Source organism: Xenopus laevis, chromosome 6S (genome assembly GCF_017654675.1).
Source record: "Xenopus laevis strain J_2021 chromosome 6S, Xenopus_laevis_v10.1, whole genome shotgun sequence".
NCBI lineage: Eukaryota > Metazoa > Chordata > Amphibia > Anura > Pipidae > Xenopus > Xenopus laevis.
In genome coordinates, this window is record NC_054382.1 from 37,132,213 (window position 1) to 37,146,753 (window position 14,541).

The 14,541-nt window shown below is 36.1% G+C and overlaps 1 pseudogene; it reads right to left on the bottom strand.

Moving 5' to 3' along the window:
* LOC108719948 overlaps positions 1–8,739 on the bottom strand; it is a 61,968-nt pseudogene extending 53,229 nt beyond the window's left edge.
* Positions 8,740–14,541: the final 5,802 nt, after the last annotated feature.

Below are 14,541 nucleotides of genomic sequence, written 5' to 3' on the forward strand. Positions count from 1 at the left end.
CCGGAGCATTGGGGTACATGGGGAATGCGCCATTGGAAATCATTTCTTATGAGCTACTGGGAGACACATGGGTAAGGAATACTCTGAAGAGACATTACATTAAACACATTATGTTAAAGTTAAAAAATTAAACTGTTATGATATTTATAAACACTATTTAAAGTTTAATCATAACTGAGTTAGTGTCATTTATAATTTTTTAATGCAATTAGGGGAGCAATTACTGAGCAGGGTTATTGGTGGGGTAGAGGGTGTCATGAAGCGCTGACACCATGACATATCATAACAGTTTAATTTTTTAACTTTAACATAATGTGTTTAATGCAACTTTTTCTGTCCCTCTTTCCTGTTCTCAAATGTTGGGAGGACATAGCAACCAGTAACGAATACAAAAGGTGAAGAGGGTCCTATCTATACAATCTAAAGGGAGAAGGGGTTGAAACACAAAATGTGGTAATGGACGTTCTCATACTGATAATTCTTTATTGGTTAAATTAAAAATCTGCAATAAGTCCCTACAATATATATCGCTGGCCCAAGAAAGAGCAAACTGTTGCACTGGATGTGTTAAAGGAAAACTATACCCACAAAATGAATACTTCAGATATCACCTTACCAGAAATACAACTCTATGGGGCAGATTTATCAAGGGTCGAATTTCAAAGTAATGGGAGCTTTTTTTTGAACTCCCATAACTTCGAAATGCAAATAAAAAAAGACCAATTTATTTAAAAAAAATAAATGTATTTGAATCTTTTGAATCAAAGTTTTAGCGCATTCGATCGAATTCGAATCGAAGGATTTGCCTCAAAAAACTTTGATTTTTCAAAATCCACCAAATTACTCCAAATGGGTTCTAGGAGGTCCCACATAGGCAAAAAATAGCAATATGGAAGGTTAAGATGGCGAACGGTCAAAGTCGTAGTTTTAAAGTGACTATACATGATAAATTTCGATATTCGAATAGTTGAATTTTTTTCAAATTCGTATCTAATTTTGCCTATTCGATAGTCGAAGTACACAAATAGCTTGAAATTCAAATTCCATTTCTTTTAAAATGGCAGTTTTCTATTTATGATTACCTAATGGCACATACTACTAAAAAAGTATATTATTAAGAAAATGGTTTATTTACATGAAGCAGGTTTTAACATGTGAGCTGTTTCATGCAATATATTTTTTATCGAGACCTACATTGTTTGAGGGGTATACTTTTCTTTAAGACAAAGAATTAGGCAGCTAATTTACTAGCGTTTGATGGACAGTGTGTTCAACTAAAATGGTTATATTGCCTGATTAAAATTAAAAACCAAAAACTGTGGTACTGTGTTAGCCAGTAGCAAAAAAAAAAAAAAACCAGAGTACAGGAACAGACTCCCAGGAGTAAAAGCAAATTTGGGAAAAATAACAAATAAAAAAACAAACAAAAACAAAAAGTATTGTAGAAGTGATACCTATATTGGCTAACAATAAAAAAAATCCATTGCAAGCTTTCGGAGCACCAAGGCCCCTTCGTCAGGCAAAATATAAATGAAAGCTAAAAAGGCACGGCATATATTCTGTTAGATCAGTGAAAGGTATTCATGGGCAATAAATTAGGAAGTTACAGATAGATAGAGATCAAATGCAGAGATAATACAATGAATTAGGGTGCCTTTCTAGCTTTCATTTGTATTTTGCCTGAAAAAGGGGCCTTGGTGCTCCGAAAGCTTGCAATGTATTTTTTTTTTTTGTTAGCCAATATAGGTATCACTTCTACAATACTTTTTGTTTTTGTTTGTTTTTTTATTTGTTATTTTTCCCAAATTTGCTTTTACTCCTGGGAGTCTGTTCCTGTACCCTGTCCAAGGTACTCAATGTGGGAATTACATAAATATTAGGAGAGGCGCAGTGCTTTGCTGCAGATTATCCTTTTATTAAACACTACATGTTTTGAGCAAAATTGTTCTTTATCAAGTGTACCATTTAATGAAGGGTAATATTTATATACAATCTCAGATCTGTAGACTAGTTTCCCAGCAGCTGAAAGTTCACTCATCCTTGCCTTCATCTTAATTATATGCTTAAATAAAAGAATAAAAAAGAAACAAAACCCCCAAACTTTTCTTCTACATATAGCTGTGTTTCTACCCAATAGAATGTGCTGCATGATGAAAAAGAATAAGATTATTTCTTGTTATTCCTACTGAATTATGAATAGCATAGCGAATTAAACTTTAATAAAGTTGAGCCCTTTAAAACATCAATCATGCATTAATTTTGAAGATCTACGTATAATTAATAAAACGCATGCAGTCACAAGTAAATAGTAACATTATTGACTGATTACAGATTAGAAAAAAAATATTACTGGGCTACCTGCGCATATAATCTATGGCCACTAGATGGCAGGCACAACCTATGGTGTAAGTACTAAAGCACACTTGCATTAAAGAGACAAAAAGAGAAATAAGTTGCTCATGTCTTACAAATGATACATTTCACAGATTTATTGATGCTTCACGGTGAGGCACAGCTTAGGATATAAGAAATTGCACGGACATATTTTTGCATATACAGAAGGACCGTCACCTAAGAGTATTTCTTTGGTGCCCAAAGCTCCAGATGGTTAAACAGGTTCTTCAGTTGTGTTTCCTACAGTGAAAAGTGAAAGTAAAGCAAGGGGAAATTCTTTTGCAATGTAAATATTTTTAATAGACACAGCACACACTAACCTGTGCTACAGCACAATAAGCAGAGTCACTGTTTTTCCTCCATGTGATAATTCAGAGAAATAGCTGATCTGCTTAAAGTAGTAGTGAAGCATACGTTTGAGATTCCCACTTGTATTGGAAGTTTATTCAAGGTATATTTGGATTATTTGGATTAAATGGAGTCGATGGGAGATGGCCATTCTATAATTCGGAGCTTTCTGGATATAGGATTCTGGGTAACGGATCCCATACCTGTAACAGAAATGTTTAGGAGCCCTGTTTACATTTCAAGTATAATTGTGCCATTTAAAATACTATGGGGATTATTTATCAAAGTCCGAATTTATCTCAATATTTTCTGCTACAAACTCCGATGAAATCCGATTGGGTTTTTCAGGCTTATTTATTATTACATTTTTCCGGAAACTTGCTTTGCGGGAAAAATCTGATTTTCATGAATCTTTCGGACTTTTTCATCCAATTTTCACGATTTTTTCATAATTTTCACCCGAAAACTCTGAAAACTTTGGGGTATTGCCCAAAACCCAGCGCACATCAAAAAATCATTGGGACGTATCCCATTGACTTATATGCAACCTCGACAGGTCAGAGATGCCGGATTTTCAGATTCTGACTTTTCCATCCTCGGGGTTTAATAAATTCCGAAAAATGTGTGAGTTTTTCGTGATTTTTGCATTCGGAGTTTAGTAAATAACCCCCTAAAAGTGGAAGATATTCCTTTAAATGAGATCTCAATCACCTTCACAAGTGAGAGGCATCTTCTAAATATTCCCCATATTTCTTGTCCATCCCACAAAGTACTTAGTAGATGAGCAAAATCTGAAATTAACAAATTATATTCTGGATAAGTGATAAATTAAACTTTATTGAAGGGTCAAAAGCAAGAGCAGTTCTATAATGTGTATACAGCAGACCTGGCTTGGCATCAGATCATTGAAGGTAATGTTTTGGTCCTGGGATTTTTACACCATAGTGTGCTATTCAGAAAGCAGTGGGTTAGTGACCTTATTTATAAGAAGACATTTACGGTACCTGCTTTGAGAAATCCCTGTGATATATATATATATATATATATATATATATATATATATATATATATATATATATATATATATATATATATATATATATATATATTGGGGTCAGTGTGATAAAGGATACAGGAGGCATTGACCTGATATACAGGCACTAATACACAGGCACTTATACACAGGTACTAATATACAGGCACTAATACACAGGCAGAATTGTCAGAAATGATGGTCATTTGCTAAACCTCAGTCTTGGTTTGGCAGCTGTATCTATTATAGGCAGCACAGTATAAAGTATGCAGAATGCAGCTGGCACAGATCCAACTCATAGATATTTTGTTTTACTAATAATAAACAGCCAACTCCAATTAGAGACCAAACATTAACATTTTAGTCTACAAAATGGAAACAACAATAATATTGAGGTAGTTTGAAACCGCACAACTATTTTGTTTCTCTTTCCTTTCTTCTATTTTATTTTTACTTCTAACAAAATAAAGGCTCGATTAAGCTCCTTGTTATTGAAAACAATGAGGAGATAGATCATATGGCGCGCATGTGTTTTCAAAGGATTGACAAGCAATTCAAGGCAAGAAACACAGATCTGGCATCTAAGTACTTACATCCATTATTAGGAATAATGATCCTACCTGAATATATGAATAAGATGCAAGTATTCCTTCAGCAGGGCAATTTACATTCCTGTGAGGTTTGCAAGTATGAAAATGAGCTGTTTACAGTACTGGCAGATTAAAAGTGCACTTGAAATGCAATTTTGAAGATATAATGGAAAACGTGAGAACAAAATTGAAGAATAACATTTGAGAAATTTAAGACAGAGACAGAAGAGTCCCGTTCCTGCAGTATCAGGCTCGGCACATAACAAAACCTACAGTGTTTGTCTATTACACATGAATGGTTAACAATAACAAACAGAAATGAAAACTGAATGCATAGAACATTTATATTATAACTGCACACTATACAAATACAAACAAGAACACTGAGAAGTCTTCATAAAAGAAACAGAGAGCAAAAACTAACATTCTTCTTGCCATGATATCTTTTTGTGGAATGGGGCCTGGGCACATACTGCCTCTGCCCAAGGGGTAAAATTCTGTGTCCTACTCAGATATTTACTTCTGCGTTGTAGTAAACAAACTAAATGCAGGTACATGGTATCCACTGTATAATATATGCATACTATACAGGGACGGACCTGTTCGAGACCTGGGGTTTTCGAGATAAGGAGTCTTTCTGTAATTTGAATCACTATACTGTACCTTAATAGAGAGGGAAAGCTACGGAGGCATTTTATTGCCAATAGATTAGCTGCAATAGTGCAAGCTTGATATTTATTCTGTAGAATGCTTTACCATACCTGAGTAAAAAGCTCTAAAAACTCTCTGTTTGTTTAGGATAGCAGCTGCAATATTAGCTTGGTGTGACATCACTTCCTGCCGGAGTCTCTCCCTGCTCACTCATAGTACTGGGCTCAGATTACAGCACAGAATGGAGGGGGGGAGAGGAACAAACTGAGCATGCTCACACCTGGGGCAAAGAGATTTAAGATGAAGGCAGGAAGTCTGGTACAGAAGCCCATGTGTACACAATAGAAGGAAAGAAATGTAGTGTTTCTTTTGACAGAGGACTCAAAGCAGCACTACTTTGAGGGTTTACTGGTATATTTAGGTGGACCTTTCTTAGTTTACCTTACTTAGTTTTAATCTTTCCTTCTCCTTTAAATCTACTAAAAAAGAATGTAAACATTAAATAAACCCAATATGGCTCTAATAAGGATTAATAATATCTTAGGATCAAGTACAAGCTACAGCTTTATTAAAGGAGAACTTAACCCTCCCCAGGTACAAAAGCCCCCTTCAACTACCCTCCATCGCCCCTCCCCCCTCAGCTCTCCCTTCCCGTTTGTTATGTAAAAAAAATGACCCTGAAAATAATAGAAAGTTATTTATTAAAAAAAAAATGACCATGTTTAAAATTCTGAGTTAAAAAATCAGAGCATTGCAGCAAGGTCCCAGGCACCATCTTCTTTCCACTTGTAAACTCTTTGGTGACATGGACCCTGCAGGCACATACACAGTTGAAGAGGATTCCTGACTAGCTCTTATTGTTCATGTGTCTGCCGGGTGCGAGTGAGTTTTTCTGTGGTGAGTTCTAATCTCACATTGATAAATCTGCCCCATGTATAGTAATGAACAGAAGACGGCGTCTGGGAATTCCTGCTCTGCTGCTCTGCATTTTTAGCTCAGGTTCTCAAATAGGGCACTTTTTTACATAATAGACTGTGCATGGAGGGAGAGAAAAGAGGGGCCAGAAGGAGGGTAGTTAACGGGAGCTCTTGTTTTTAAGAGGGTTTTATTTCTCCTTTAATACAGGGAAAAATGAAATAATTTTTTCACTTTAGGGTTGAATTCTCCTTTAAGAGCAGAGAGACCAGCAAGCTGCATTAGGTTGTACTAGATTCAAAAGGGTCAGGCGAGAAGAGGCACATAGTAATTCTTGCACCCCTTAGTACTCTGCGCCTCTTATTACTCTTGCACTTGAGTCCAGGGGCTTTCAGAATGACCCCTCTTATCTTAACCCCTGCATTACATGTTGTTGTCAGGAATTACATTGCATTACATGTTGTTGTCATGTTTTATACTGTAATTTGAGGCAATATGTTGAAATCACAGTTTTTTGCACTAACCATGTCACAGTGTGATGTCAAGCAGAACTCTGTATAATTTATAGACAGAGAAAGCTGATATATTTATTACTGGGCTGTAATGACTGTTTAGCACTTAACAGGCAATGTCTAAGATAATGGCATGGCACCATTAAATTTATATACACATGCATACATTATCCTTTAATGCAAGGGTGTACACAAAATAAAAATAAATAAAATATAAATAAACACAAGGAACTATTCCATCGGAAGCACATTGCTAGTGGAGTGACACGGCTACAGAAGATCTCAGCTGACACCAGCTTTTCTTGAAAACACTGATTCATTTAAACGTAATATTTCACAACTTCAATAGTAGCTCCAGAATACACTCTACTATGGCAGGAACTGATGTGGATGGTGGACTGTACTCTGAAAAACGGTAATACATTGGTGTTATACATGAAGGATTATCCCGATACTGGACGTGATTCCGCTAATGATTCTGGTTTTTTAAGAGATGTGATTTCCCAATAATATTTCATTTGAGTGTATCTACAAAAGATAATGTCTAAAATCTGCAATCTCTACGTTTTTATTAATGTAAATATTGTTAATATTGAGGAACATCAAATACAGAACTTTAAGGGTAGTCCGCATTTATCGGATTTAGACTGGGACAATCCCTTTGGAAAAGGGAGGTATAGGCAAGAGAGCAATTTCACAATATTATAAGAGAAACTTTGATCTATACGACTATATCAAAGGAAAGGAGGGAAAATGGACACAATGGTTGCCAGACTAAGATATGGAGGACGTTCTGGAGGCACTGCGCAGAAGCATAAAGGTACTCCCATGTCTTCTAACAGAGAAATTGTCACTGTTCATACTACTCCCCTCAAAAATTATATAAACTTAAAATTGTGGCAACACAGCAAATGCCCATAATGCAACCAAGAGAGTGCTGATATATTCCATGCACTCTGGAGTTGCCCATTAATCAAGAAATTCTGGAGAGAGGTGAGAGATTTCTCTAATGCAAATCTCCTAATCTATACCCTAATCTTCCCAGAATGGGCCACATTAGGCCTCACAACAAGACTAAAAGACTACTATTTATAATCTCAGCAGTAGGAAAAAAAACCTGTTCTTTAGGGTTGGATCAAACCGCAGCCCCCATCCATTTCTCTCTTTATTTTAAAACTGTCTATCATGTTTAACATGGACTGGATTGAAGCCTCAATGCAAAAGGAAAAGATGGGCAAACATTTTTTTTGAAATATGGTAGAGCTACATCACAACACTACCTAAAGAAAAACAACATGTGCTGTCTCGTTGCTTCCAGGGAACCTCATAGTATATGAAGAGAATAATCCTCCAGGATCTACCAATTATACTATAATAGTTTACACCATGTACCATTGAAAAATCATTAAAACAAAAGATGGAAATTGGCATAAATTGTATGTAATAGTAAAATATTTTATAAAAACTGTATTATTTTATTCATAATGTATGCTGTCTGTGTCATGATGAGGTTCTCCATTGCTTTATGTATACAATCTTACAAAATCCCATAGGGATGTTAATTAATATATACAGTGTTATTATTATGCTGCTAGATGTATGAACCTGCAATGCCTATGATATGAACAGCCTGACTGTTCATCAATATAAAAAAGATGTTTAAAAAAAAAAGGGTAGTCCGCTAAAAAGTTACAGAGCAATACTTGATATAAAACATAACAAAAATGTTAGCAGATGATACCTGTATTAGCAAACTATGATGATAATCCCAGCAAGCTTTCAGAACATACATTATGTTTCAGATCAAAAGTATTACACATTCAGCTCAGTATATAGAGATGCAAATGAGATCTTTAAGTGGGCAGAGCTGTGACTAGCACTACTGCCTTGCAGCACTGGGGGTTCTCAGTTTGATTCCAGCCAGGGTACTTTCTGCAAGGAGTCTATATATTCTGCCCATGCTTGCATGTATTTCCTCTGGGTACTCCGATTTCCTCTCACATTCCAAAATCTTACAAGCAGGTAATCTGCTGCCTAATACAATTTAATATATTGTGTGTGAACAGTGCAAGACTTAGACGGTGGGACACAGGTGAAAAAAACAGGAGGCCCTGTTGACCCACCGCCCGGATCCCGGCTGCTCCGCTCCCCACTCCACCGTCTGGATCCAGTCCCGATCCACTGCCCGGATCCAGTCCCGCTCCACTGTCCGGATCCAGGCCTGCTCCACTGTCGGGATACAAGCCCGCTCCACAGCCCGGATCCAGGCCTGCTCAACCACCTCCGTCTGGACCATCCCCTCTCCTTGCCCAGACCACCTGATCATAGGTGAAAAGTAAGATAACAAGGTATAGGGGGGCGCAGGGATAGTGGGTTGCTGAAGGGCCCTTGAGGTCAGCCCCCATGGGCCCTTGAGTCTAACCCTGTGTGTGAAATAAAAGTGTGTGAAAAAAAATATGTCACTGCTTGCAATACACACTGCACTAAGTCAGTTATTATTAGAGGCATGCTATTTCTCAAGATTTTTTATATGCACAGTAAATTGCAGATTTAAATAAAATTTAGATTTGAATACTTTATTGTGATAAAGCTTCTAAATGATTGCTTTGCTTCATGACACCAACTGTGCAATAAGAATACACCTTAACAGTTTTGGTAAATCACTGACAAACATGTTTGTAGAAAGTATTTTAAAAGCTTTTAGACTGATCGGTCAAACTCTTTGATTAACCATTGACAACCAAACTGCTCCTGCAGCAAAAAACTGCAAAAGAAAAGCATTCAAACCTATTAAATCTTGCTATTAAAATGAACACATCTATACTTCAGATGCGAAAAAAAATTGTGGCTTTGGTGAAAATGACACTTAGAGAGTATGTTATTGCCTCATTGCCATGGGAAAAAAGCAACTGTCATTAGAAAACAAAATTACTCAGCTGTTTATAAGCAAAAAGCTCTAGGGGAAAATCATAGGCCCCAAAAGGAAATGCATACTAGGGTTACACAAACATATGTTGCAGGTGTTTCAGAGGAGGCAGGTGGGCAAACCACAGTCACTAAAAGGGATTTAGTGGAACATAACGGAAATGAAATAAGATAAATGCATGCGCATGATTAAGATACATTGCAGTAGTTACCAGTATATGCAAAGTGAAACTGTCAGGAAAATATTTGTCTCTCTGCTGCCAAGCAAACAGATTTTTTTCTTTCTGTTTTTGGATCATAAAATGCTGCAGTATTTTAAAGCTGGAACAAACAGCCTGATATAGCTGCAATTACCACAAAACTGTTAAGGATTAACTAAATTAGCCTTATTTAAACAAATATTTCTACAAAAGACAGCTTGTACAGATACCCTCCTTGGTCTCCTTTGTAATGGTAGATCCATCTTAATTCTTCTAAAGCCTGTGATATTTCTAAATGAAAATGCTAATTTATCCTCTTATTTTTCAGTTGCTGTCAGATCTGAAGATGGTCAACTCTCAGGCACCTCGCAAAGTCTTGCCAGCGCCAGCTAACTGATCTTGAGGCTGCTGTCCAATTTTCTCTAATGTTATATATCACTTATATCGTTGCAAATTACCCCTGCAATTGTTTTAGAAGTGCTACTTAAATGGTAAAGCATGAAGCTGCATTGTGAATATTTTATTGTGTATTACAGCTCAGAAGCGCATTGCTTTCTCTACAAAGCAGCGTTGTTGATGGTACAGGACATATTATACTACTGTATCACACTGATGCCACCCAAAGAGATATTTAAAACATGACGGCTCCTCAAGTCCAATGAATGTACTTTTTTAATGTGATCTTTCCCAACAGATGGTACAGTGACTACATCTATATGCAAAAATGGTTCAGTAATTGCTATTGTAAGTAATAGGAAACAAAGAAGGGGGAAAAGCTTCACTTGCATTTTTAAAAACAGATGAAGCATTTTAATAAGAAATAAGGAAGGCAAAAGGAAGGAATAAAATGTGTCTTTAATCCCAAACCTAGTATGCCTAGCAAAACTGTATTTTGGTCCGGTGCCACACTAGACAACAGACCTCTTTGCACCCGTCTGCACACGTGCAGTGATGTCAGCGGATGTGAGGTCACTACACAATGTGATGTCACTTCCGCAACAGGTACCCCTTACTCTCCCCTCCTCCTCTGCTGCTGGATTTCAAGGGAAAGTATCTGACAGCAGGGGAAGAAGTTTTTTTGCTGTTGCTAATTCTACCGTATAGGAATCCAAGGGCTGCCCCTTAAATCTGCCGCCCATAGGCCCTTGAGTGCCTATAAGGTAAATACTGCCTGATACCTAGTATTGGAATGACAGATTATTAGCACTGAGTGCATTGCTGAAAGTGATAGTAGAACTATAATGGAGGTGATATTGTGATGGCTGATTCAGTTAATGCCTTTAAGAATGGCTTGGATGATTTCTTGGACAGACAGAATATCAAAGGCTATTGTGATACTAAGCTCTATAGTTAGTATAGGTATGGATATATAGAATTTAATTAAAAGTAGGGAGGGGTGTGTGTATGGATGCTGGGTTTTCATTTGGAGGGGTTGAACTTGATGGACTTTGTCTTTTTTCAACCCAATTTAACTATGTAGCTAATGTTTAGGTTGGCTGTATATGAAAACAGAAGATATTCACATGCCTCATGTTACACACAACACTGCCGTAACACCAGAAGTGATAGACCTTTATACTAAGGTGAACTTTTTTACTTGCGTTTCCCTACAGTGGATCTTTCATGCGTTCCAGCACAGGAAGAAACACAGGTCTGCATTAACTATATAGTTGTACTCATTTTGGCACAGGCTCCATCTTCATTCTGTGCTTGCCACACAAACCCAATACCATGTGCTGCATTTCTCTGAGGTGGAACGCAGTAGCTTAGCAAACTATTTAAAAGTTTTTGATTTGTTAATTTCATCCTTAGGGATCCATCTTAGACCTATTATCCCTATCCTCAGTCTGCATTAAAAGTATTGCAAGTATTGTTAAAGTGAGAAAGTAAACACTATACTTGCAACACCGCCACTGGCAGGCACATTTATCAAAATCTGTCAAAATTTCTCACCATTTCAAAATTTTAAAACATAAAATGAACATTTTCATGATATTTATTAAAAAATCCTAAAATAAAAAGCACGAACAAGTAAATGTATGAGTCCAAGCAATATGAAAACCTCACGCAATTACAAATGCAAAAAAAAAAAATTGCAAAAACCTCTAAAAACAGAAAAATGTTACAACTGACAACTTCCATTGACTTCTACATGACCTTGATAGGTTTTAGATGGCAAAGTGGTGTTTTTCTTGGTTTTTACTCTTAAATAAATGAGATTGAGTATATAGAGGAAAACAGCTTTGCAAGCAGTGGGTTCTGAGCAATAATTAATCAAATTATTAGGGGGGATTTGGATAAATCTGTCTCTGTAAAACTCCAACCCCAGATCCTTTTAAACAAGATTTGGAATCGTCTGAATTCTTGTGCCTGGCTAAACTGAATCCTTAAAGGGGTGGTTTACCTTCAAGTTAACTTTAGTATGTAGAATAGAATGGCCATTTCTAAGCATCTTTTCAATTGGTCTTCATTATTTATCTTTTACTGTATTTTAATTATTTGTCTTTTTCTTCTGACTCTTTCCAGCTTTCAGATGGGGGTCACTGACCCCATCATAAAAACAAATGCTCTGTAAAGCTACAAATTTATTGTTACTGTTACTTTTTATTACTCATTTTTCTATTCATCCCTCTTCTATTCATATTCTAATCAATTTTTCAAATCAATATACTGTGGCTAGGGTAAATTGGATTCTAGTAACCCGATTGCTAGAAATGCAGAGGCACCTATTATGATACACTGTTGATCTACTCCCAGGTCCCATGCTCCGTAATGGTAGAACCTATCCTTTAAGCCAACCATAGACTCAAGTGAATTAAGGGGTTTAGTCAAGAGGAAAAAGTATGGCACTTTATGTCCCTGTAATGACTACAGAAGTATGTATGACAATACTATAAGGAATTACAACTTATTGCAGTTCATTTTTAGATTTGGGGGGAGCAAGGGCTTATCATTCTCATTGAGATGGCTCTTATAATTCCTATGGGATCACTCTGCTAAATCATATGGCAGCTAAATCCTACAAACATTGCATTCTTTCCTTTCACAATCCTATTTACTTCCTGGCAAAATGCTCCCTTAAGTCTTCTGTTACAATCTTATAAATATACAAAACCTGGTGGCAGCCTGAGCTTGTAGTAGACTGGATTTTTTCTACATCATTGGTTGGTTGAACAATGGAGTGGGGAAAGGGTTCATTCAAACTGTTAGTTCAAATTGTGTTTAATGTACTGCCCATTTAATGTATAGGCTCAGTTCTGACCACCTTTATAAAAGTAAATGGTAATATTCTTAGTAGCAAATCTACAGTGTTAATGCTCTAGAGAAATTAAGCAGCGCTGTGTGTCTGTATGTGTTAAGGTTAACACTTTAAATTCAATAAATAGACAATGTGATTTTTTTTCCCCTTAATATTGCTTTTCCTATGATGTTGCATTAAAATTTTGTTTGCTACAGGGTACAATGCTGATTCTCCAAATTCACAGTTAACGTAAAACAATAGTTTTAAACCTTCTATTCCTAGGCCTTTCTGCCTTCAGGAGAAGAAATAACATCTGGTTATTTAGGAAAAACAGTATGTTCACATCTTCTATGACTTTTTGTTTCTAATTAAAGGTTTTAAATGTTTTTTTTATATTCTTTTTAAAAAGTAAAACCGGTAAGTATGCAATGGTGATGATCTAATGATTTAAATATCAAAATGTAAACAACAAATATGGATTAAAACTATCAATATTGTAAAGTATGGAACTATGGTTAATAATTGGTGACAACATATAAATATTATGTTTAATGGCCAACTATACATTCATTTATTTTCAGAAATAAAACTAAAATTGAGGCTAATTTTTATTTTTTTTTTGCTTCGGTGAATATATTCTACCACTGAAGGAGAGAACACTTAAAGCTTTTGATAGTGGCAGAAAATGCTATTGTACAGGTTGTGTTTTTTATTTAAAACTTTTTTTTAAACTTTACATTTCTAAAAGAGAATAAAACAAATAAAAAATAAAATTTAAAATGGCTATCGGAGATAAGGATGGCTGTCATCGTAAAACAAAATGAAAAGGCAAGATGTGAGACAAGCAAACAAATAATTACATATTATTATGCTTGGGCATGGAGACAGCATTCCACCATGCTAGTAAAAGTACTCCTGAATTAATTAAAATTAGAAAAGTTTCCTTGTGTTAAACTGGACCAATGTATGAGAAAGAAAGCGTATAACAGTTTTCTAATAGTACCTGTATGAGAGCATCAGGTTACAGGCCAACAGATTAATGTCCTTGACATGAGCCCACCCTCAAACAAATATGCTATGCCCCTCACATGGTTAAAAAAATATTAAAACAAAAATATTTAACAGTTACAACTTTTAAAAACAATCACACTTTAAATTATGAAAAAACTTTTTTTATGACTTTTCAGCATACAGGATTTGATGTCACTGAGATTGAGGAGGATGTAGTTTAATTTTATCAGTTTGCCAGATATAACCTGGGAAAGAAACTCTGGCAAAAAGGAATGGAAAAATTGAACTCAAGTGAATTTGCAGAGTAACGATTGTTCGACTCAGCGAAAAAAGGGTGCTAACAAATTGTCATCTACACCTGTTAGTTAATTGGTGATGTCACTTCATCCTTTAGTGAATTTGCCCCATTAGGTGCAAGTTTTTATCCTTATAATTTACAGAAGAGGAATATTAACCCATAATTTAAGCAATTTAAAATTTCTATAGTTAAAGAAGAAGGAAAGGCTTCGTGCACTTGGGGTTGCCAAATATTAGGCACACCCAAGTGATTGTATTGACTTACCTGAAACCCCAGGCCGGTGCTCCTATCAGCAGAAAATTACACTGGCCTGCCACCACATCCTCTTCCATCGCCCTCTTTCCTTGCGTGGCTGCGCATGCGTAGTAGAACGAAAACTAAAGTAGAACTTCAACTAAAAAGCCGGCTGGAAAGGGTGTGAGC